We start from the raw sequence: 7,543 nt of genomic DNA on the forward strand, positions 1-7,543 counted from the left end.
GTTTCAGACATTACTCCCATGGAGGGAAGTGCGGATGGTGACTGTTGTATACAGTCCCGATGCAATTTCTGTGTTTCATCAACACTTTTAAGGTCCACAGATTACAGAATTTCTCCAGATGTGCATCGGAAACTACTACTGGTATTCCAGGGAACTATCAAAGAGTAGACTGTTTGAGACATAACTTCCATGAAGGAAAGTGCGGATGGTGACTGTTGTATTCAATCCCGATGCAATTTCTGTGTTTCATCAACACTCAGATAGTCCACAGACTACAGATTGTCTCCAGATGTGCATCTAAAAGTACTAATGGTCTTCCTTATGAACGTTCAAAGCGTAGACTGTTTGAGACATTACTCCCATGAAGGAAAGTGCGCATGGTGACTGTTGTATTCAATCCCGATGCAATTTCTGTGTTTCATCAACACTTTGAAGGTCCACAAATTACAGAATGCCTCCAGATGTGCATCAGAAACTACTACTGGTTTTCCAAGGAACGATCAAAGCGTAGACTGTTTGAGACATTACTCCCATGAAGGAAAGTGCGGATCGTTACTGTTGTATTCAATCCCGATGCAATTTCTGTGTTTCATCAACACTCTGATAGTCCACAGATTACAGATTGTCTCCAGATGTGCATCGGAAACTACTACTGGTCTTCCTGGGAACGAGCAAAGCGTAGACTGTTTGAGACATTACTCCTATGGAGGAAAGTGTGGATGGAGACTGTTGTATTCAATCCTGATGCAATTTCTGTGTTTCATCAACACTCTGATAGTCCACAGATACAGATTGCCTCCAGATGTGCATCGGAAACTACTACTGGTCTTCCTGGGAACGATCAAATACGTAGACTGTTTGAGACATTACTCCCATGGACGAAAGTGTGCATGGTGACTGTTGTATTCAATCCCGATAAAATTTTTGTGTTTCATCAACACTTTGAAGGTCCACAAATTACAGAATGCCTCCAGATGTGCATCGGAAACTACTACTGGTCTTCCAGGGAACTATCAAAGCGGGGACTGTTTGAGACATTACTCTCATGGAGGAAAGTGTGCATGGTGACTGTTGTATTCAATCCCGATGCAATTTCTGGGTTTCATCAACACTCTGATAGTTAACAGATTACAGATTGCCTCCAGATGTGCAACGGAAACTACTACTGGTCTACCTGGGAACGATCAAAACGAAGACTGTTGGAGACATTACTCCCATGGAGGAAAGTACGCATGGTGACTGTTGTATTCAATCCCGATCCAATTTCTGTGTTTCATCAACACTTTGAAGGTCCACAAATTACAGAATGCCTACAGATATGCATCGGAAACTACTACTGGTCTTCCAGGGAACCATCAAAGCGTAGACTGTTTCAGACATTACTCCCATAAAGGAAAGTGAGGCTCGTGACTGTTGTATTCAATCCCGATGCAATTTCTGTGTTTCATCAACACTCTGATAGTCCACAGATTGCAGACTGTCTCTCAGATGTGCACCTGAAACTACTACTGGTCTTCCTTCGAACGATCAAAGCGTACACTGTTTCAGACATTACTCCCATGGAGGAAAGTGTGGATGGTGACTGTTGTATTCAATCCTGATGCAATTTCTGTGTTTCATCAACACTCTGATAGTCCACAGGTTACAGATTGCTTGCAGATGTGCATCGGAAACTACTACTGGTCTTCCTGGAAACGATGAAATACGTAGACTGTTTGAGACAGTACTCCCATGGAGGAAAGTGTGCATGGTGACTGTTGTATTCAATCCCTATGCAATTTCAGTGTTTCATCAAAATTTTGAAGCTCAACAAATTACAGAATGCCTCCAGATGTGCATCGGAAACTACTACTGGTCTTCCAGGGAACGATCAAAGCGTGGACTGTTTGAGACATTACTCCCATCGAGGAAAGTGCGCATGGTGACTGTTGTATTCAATCCCAATGCAATTTCTGGGTTTCATCAACACTCTGATAGTTAACAGATTACAGATTGCCAATAGATGTGCATCGGAAACCACTACTGGTCTCCTTGGGAACGATCAAAACGTAGACTGTTTCAGACATTACTCCCATGGAGGAAAGTGCGGATGGTGACTGTTGTATACAGTCCCGATGCAATCTCTGTGATTCATCAACACTTATAAGGTCCACAGATTACAGAATTTCTCCAGATGTGCATCGGAAACTACTACTGGTCTTCCAGGGAACTATGAAACAGTAGACTGTTTGAGACATTACTCCCATGGAGTAAAGTTCGCATGGTGACTGTTGTATTCTATCCCGATGCAATTTCTATGTTTCATCAACATTTTGAAGGTCCACAAATTACAGAATGCATCCAGATGTGCATCGGAAACTACTACTGGTCTTCCAGGGAACGATCCAAGGGTAGACTGTTTCAGACATTACTCCTATGAAGGAATGTGCGGATGGTGACTGTTGTATTTAATCCCGATTCAATTTCTGTGTTTCATCAACACTCTGATAGTCCACAGATTACAGATGGTCTCCAGAGGTGCATCGGAAACATACTACTGGTCTACCTGGGAACGATCAAAGCGTAGACTGTTTCAGACATTACTCCCATGGAGGAGAGTAAGGTTGGTGACAGTCGTATTCAATCCCGATGCAATTTCTGTGTTTCATCAACACTCTGATAGTCCACAGGTTACAGATTGTCTACAGATGTGCATCGGAGACTACTACTGGGCTTCCTGGGAACGATCAAAGCGTTGACTGTTTCAGACATTACTCCCATGGAGGAAAGTGTGCATGGTGACTGTTGTATTCATTCCCGATGCAATTTCTGTGTTTCATCAACACTCTGATAGTCCACAGATAACAGATTGCCTCCAGATGTGCATCGGAAACTAATACTGGTCTTCCTGGGAACGATCAAAACGTAAACAGTTTGAGACATTACTCCCATGGAGGAAAGTGCGCATGCTGACTCTTTTATTCTATCCCGATGCTATTTCTGTGTTTCATCAACATTTTGAAGGTCCAAAAATTTTAGAATGCATCCAGATGTGCATCGGAAACTACTACTGGTCTTCCAGGGAACGATCAAAGCGTAGACTGTTTCAGACGTTACTCCCATGATGGAATGTGCGGATGGTGACTGTTGTATTCAATCCCCATTCAATTTCTGTGTTTCATCAACACTCTGATAGTAAACAGATTATAGATTGTCTCCAGATGTGCATCGGAAACTACTACTGGTCTACCTGGGAACGATCAAAGCGTAGACTGTATGAGACATTACACCCATGGAGGAAAGTGTGCATGGTGACTGTTGTCTTCAATCCCTATGCAATTTCTGTGTTTCATCAACACTTTGAAGGTCCACAAATTACAGAATGCCTCCAGATGTCCATCGGAAACTACTACTGGTTTTCCAGGGAACGATCAAAGCGTGGACTGTTTGAGACATTACTCCCATGGAGGAAAGTGCGCATGGTGACTGTTGTATTCAATCCCGATCCAATTTCTGTGTTTCATCAACACTCTGATAGTCCACAGATTACAGATTGCATCCAGATGTGCATCGTAAAATACTACTGGTCTTCCTGGGAACGATCAAAAACGTAGACTGTTTGAGACATTAGTCCCATGAAGGAAAATGTGCAGTGTGACTGTTGTATTCAATCCCGATGCAATTTCTGTGTTTCATCAACACTTTGAAGGTCCACAAATTACAGAATGCCTCCAGATGTGCATCAGAAACTACTACTGGTCTTCCAGGGAACGATCAAAGCGTAGACTGTTTCAGACATTACTCCCATGAAGGAAAGTGCGGATCGTTACTGTTGTATTCAATCCCGATGCAATTTCTGTGTTTCATCAACACTCTCATAGTCCACAGATTACAGATTGTCTCCATATGTGCATCGGAAACTACTACTGGTCTTCCTGGGAACGATCAAAGCGTAGACTGTTTCAGACATTACTCCCATGGAGGAAACTGCGGATATTGAGAGTTGTATTCAATCCTGATGCAATTTCTGTGTTTCATCATTACTCTGATAGTCCACAGATTACAGATTGTCTACAGATGTGCATCGGAAACTGCTACTGGTCTTCCTGGGAACGATCAAAGCGTCGACTGTTTGAGACATTACTCCCATGGAGGAAAGTGTGCATGGTGACTGTTGTATTCAATCCCTATGCAATTTCTGTGTTTCATCAACACTTTGAAGGTCCACAAATTACAGAATGCCTCCAGATGTGCATCGGAAACTACTACTGGTCTTCCAGGGAACGATCAAAGCGTAGACTGTTTCAGACATTACTCCCATGAAGGAAAGTGCGGATCGTGACTGTTGTATTCAATCCCGATGTAATTTCTGTGTTTCATCAACACTCAGATAGTCCACAGACTACAGATTGCCTCCAGATGTGCATCGGAAACTACTACTGGTCTTCCAGGGAACGATCAAAGCGTAGACTGTTTGAGACATTACTCCCATGTAGGAAAGTGCACATGGTGTCTGTTGTATTCAATCCCGATGCAATTTCTGTGTTTCATCAACACTCTGATAGTATACAGATAACACATTGCCTCAAGATGTGCATCGGAAACTACTACTGGTCTTCCTGGAAACGATCAAAGCGTAAACTGTTTGAGACATTACTCCCATGGGGTAAAGTTCGCATGGTGACTGTTGTATTCAATCCCTATGCAATTTCTGTGTTTCATCAACCTTTTTTAGGTCCACAAATTACAGAATGCATCCAGATGTGCACCGGAAACTACTACTGGTCTTCCAGGGAACGGTCAAAGCGTAGTCTGTTTCAGACATTACTCCCATGAAGGAATGTGCGGATGGTGTCTGTTGTATTTAATCCCGATTCAATTTCTGTGTTTCATTAACACTCTGTTAGTCCACAGATTACAGATTGTCTCCAGATGTGCATCGGAAACTACTACTGGTCTACCTGGGAACGATCAAAGCGTAGACTGTTTCAGACATTACTCCCATTGAGGAGAGTACGGTTGGTGACAGTCGTATTCAATCCCGATGCAATTTCTGTGTTTCATCAACACTCTGATAGTCCACAGATTACAGATTGTCTACAGATGTGCATCGGAAACTGCTACTGGTCTTCCTGGGAACGATCAAAGCGTCGACTGTTTGAAACATTACTCCCATGGAGGAAAGTGTGCATTGTGACTGTTGTATTCAATCCCTATGCAATTTATGTGTTTCATCAACACTTTGAAGGTCCACAAATTACAGAATGCCTCCAGATGTGCATCAGAAACTACTACTGGTCTTCCAGGGAACGATCAAAGCGTAGACTGTTTCAGACATTACTCCCATGAAGGAAAGTGCGGATCGTTACTGTTGTATTCAATCCCGATGCAATTTCTGTGTTTCATCAACACTCTGATAGTCCACAGATTACAGATTGTCTCCAGATGTGCATCGGAAACTACTACTGGTCTTCCTGGGAACGATCAAATCGTAGACTGTTTCAGACATTACTCCCATGGAGGAAAGTGCGGATGGTGACAGTTGTATTCAATCCTGATGCAATTTCTGTGTTTCATCAACACTTAGAAGGTCCACAAATTACAGAATGCCTCCAGATGTGCATCGGAAACTACTACTGGTCTTCCAGCGAACGATCAATGAGTGGACTGTTTGAGACATTACTCCCATGGAGGAAAGTGGGATGTTGGCTGTTGTATTCAATCCCGATTCAATTTCTGCGTTTCATCAACACTCTGATAGTCCACAGATTACAGATTGTCTACAGATGTGCATCGGAAACTACTACTGGTCTTCCTGGGAACGATAAAAGCGTAGACTGTTTCAGACATTACTCCCATGGAGGGAAGTGCGGATGGTGACTGTTGTATACAGTCCCGATGCAATTTCTGTGTTTCATCAACACTTTTAAGGTCCACAGATTACAGAATTTCTCCAGATGTGCATCGGAAACTACTACTGGTATTCCAGGGAACTATCAAAGAGTAGACTGTTTGAGACATAACTTCCATGAAGGAAAGTGCGGATGGTGACTGTTGTATTCAATCCCGATGCAATTTCTGTGTTTCATCAACACTCAGATAGTCCACAGACTACAGATTGTCTCCAGATGTGCATCTAAAAGTACTAATGGTCTTCCTTATGAACGTTCAAAGCGTAGACTGTTTGAGACATTACTCCCATGAAGGAAAGTGCGCATGGTGACTGTTGTATTCAATCCCGATGCAATTTCTGGGTTTCAGCAACACTCTGTTAGTTAACAGATTACAGATTGCCTCCAGATGTGCATCGGAAACTACTACTGGTCTTCCTGGGAACGATCAAAAACGTAGACTGTTTGAGACATTACTCCCATGGAGGAAAGTGTGCATGGTGACTGTTGTATTCAATCCCTATGCAATTTCTGTGTTTCATCAACACTTTGAAGGTCCACAAATTACAGAATGCCTCCAGTTGTGCATCGGAAACTACTACTGGTCTTCCAGGGAACGATCAAAAACGTAGACGGTTTCAGACATTACTCCCATGAAGGAAAGTGCGGATCGTGACTGTTGTATTCAATCCCGATGCAACTTCTGTGATTCATCAACACTCTGATAGTCCACAGATTACAGATTGTCACCAGATATGCATCGGAAACTACTACTGGTCTTCCTGGGAACGATCGAAGCGTAGACAGTTCATACATTACTCCCATGGAGAAAAGTGTGCATGGTGACTGTTGTATTAAATCCCGATGCAATTTCTGTGTTTCATCAACACTCTGATAGTCCACAGATTACAGTTTGTCTCCAGATGTGCATCGGAAACTACTACTGGTCTTCCTGGGAACGATCAAATCGTAGACTGTTTCAGACATTACTCCCATGGAGGAAAGTGCGGATGGTGACAGTTGTATTCAATCCTGATGCAATTTCTGTGTTTCATCAACACTTAGAAGGTCCACAAATTACAGAATGCCTCCAGATGTGCATAAGAAACTACTACTGGTTTTCCAAGGAACGATCAAAGCGTAGACTGTTTGAGACATTACTCCCATGAAGGAAAGTGCGGATCGTTACTGTTGTATTCAATCCCGATGCAATTTCTGTGTTTCATCAACACTCTGATAGTCCACAGATTACAGATTGTCTCCAGATGTGCATCGGAAACTACTACTGGTCTTCCTGGGAACGAGCAAAGCGTAGACTGTTTGAGACATTACTCCTATGGAGGAAAGTGTGGATGGAGACTGTTGTATTCAATCCTGATGCAATTTCTGTGTTTCATCAACACTCTGATAGTCCACAGATACAGATTGCCTCCAGATGTGCATCGGAAACTACTACTGGTCTTCCTGGGAACGATCAAATACGTAGACTGTTTGAGACATTACTCCCATGGACGAAAGTGTGCATGGTGACTGTTGTATTCAATCCCGATAAAATTTTTGTGTTTCATCAACACTTTGAAGGTCCACAAATTACAGAATGCCTCCAGATGTGCATCGGAAACTACTACTGGTCTTCCAGGGAACTATCAAAGCGGGGACTGTTTGAGACATTA

Source organism: Schistocerca gregaria, unplaced genomic scaffold, assembly GCF_023897955.1.
Source record: "Schistocerca gregaria isolate iqSchGreg1 unplaced genomic scaffold, iqSchGreg1.2 ptg000259l, whole genome shotgun sequence".
In the NCBI taxonomy this organism is placed as follows: domain Eukaryota; kingdom Metazoa; phylum Arthropoda; class Insecta; order Orthoptera; family Acrididae; genus Schistocerca; species Schistocerca gregaria.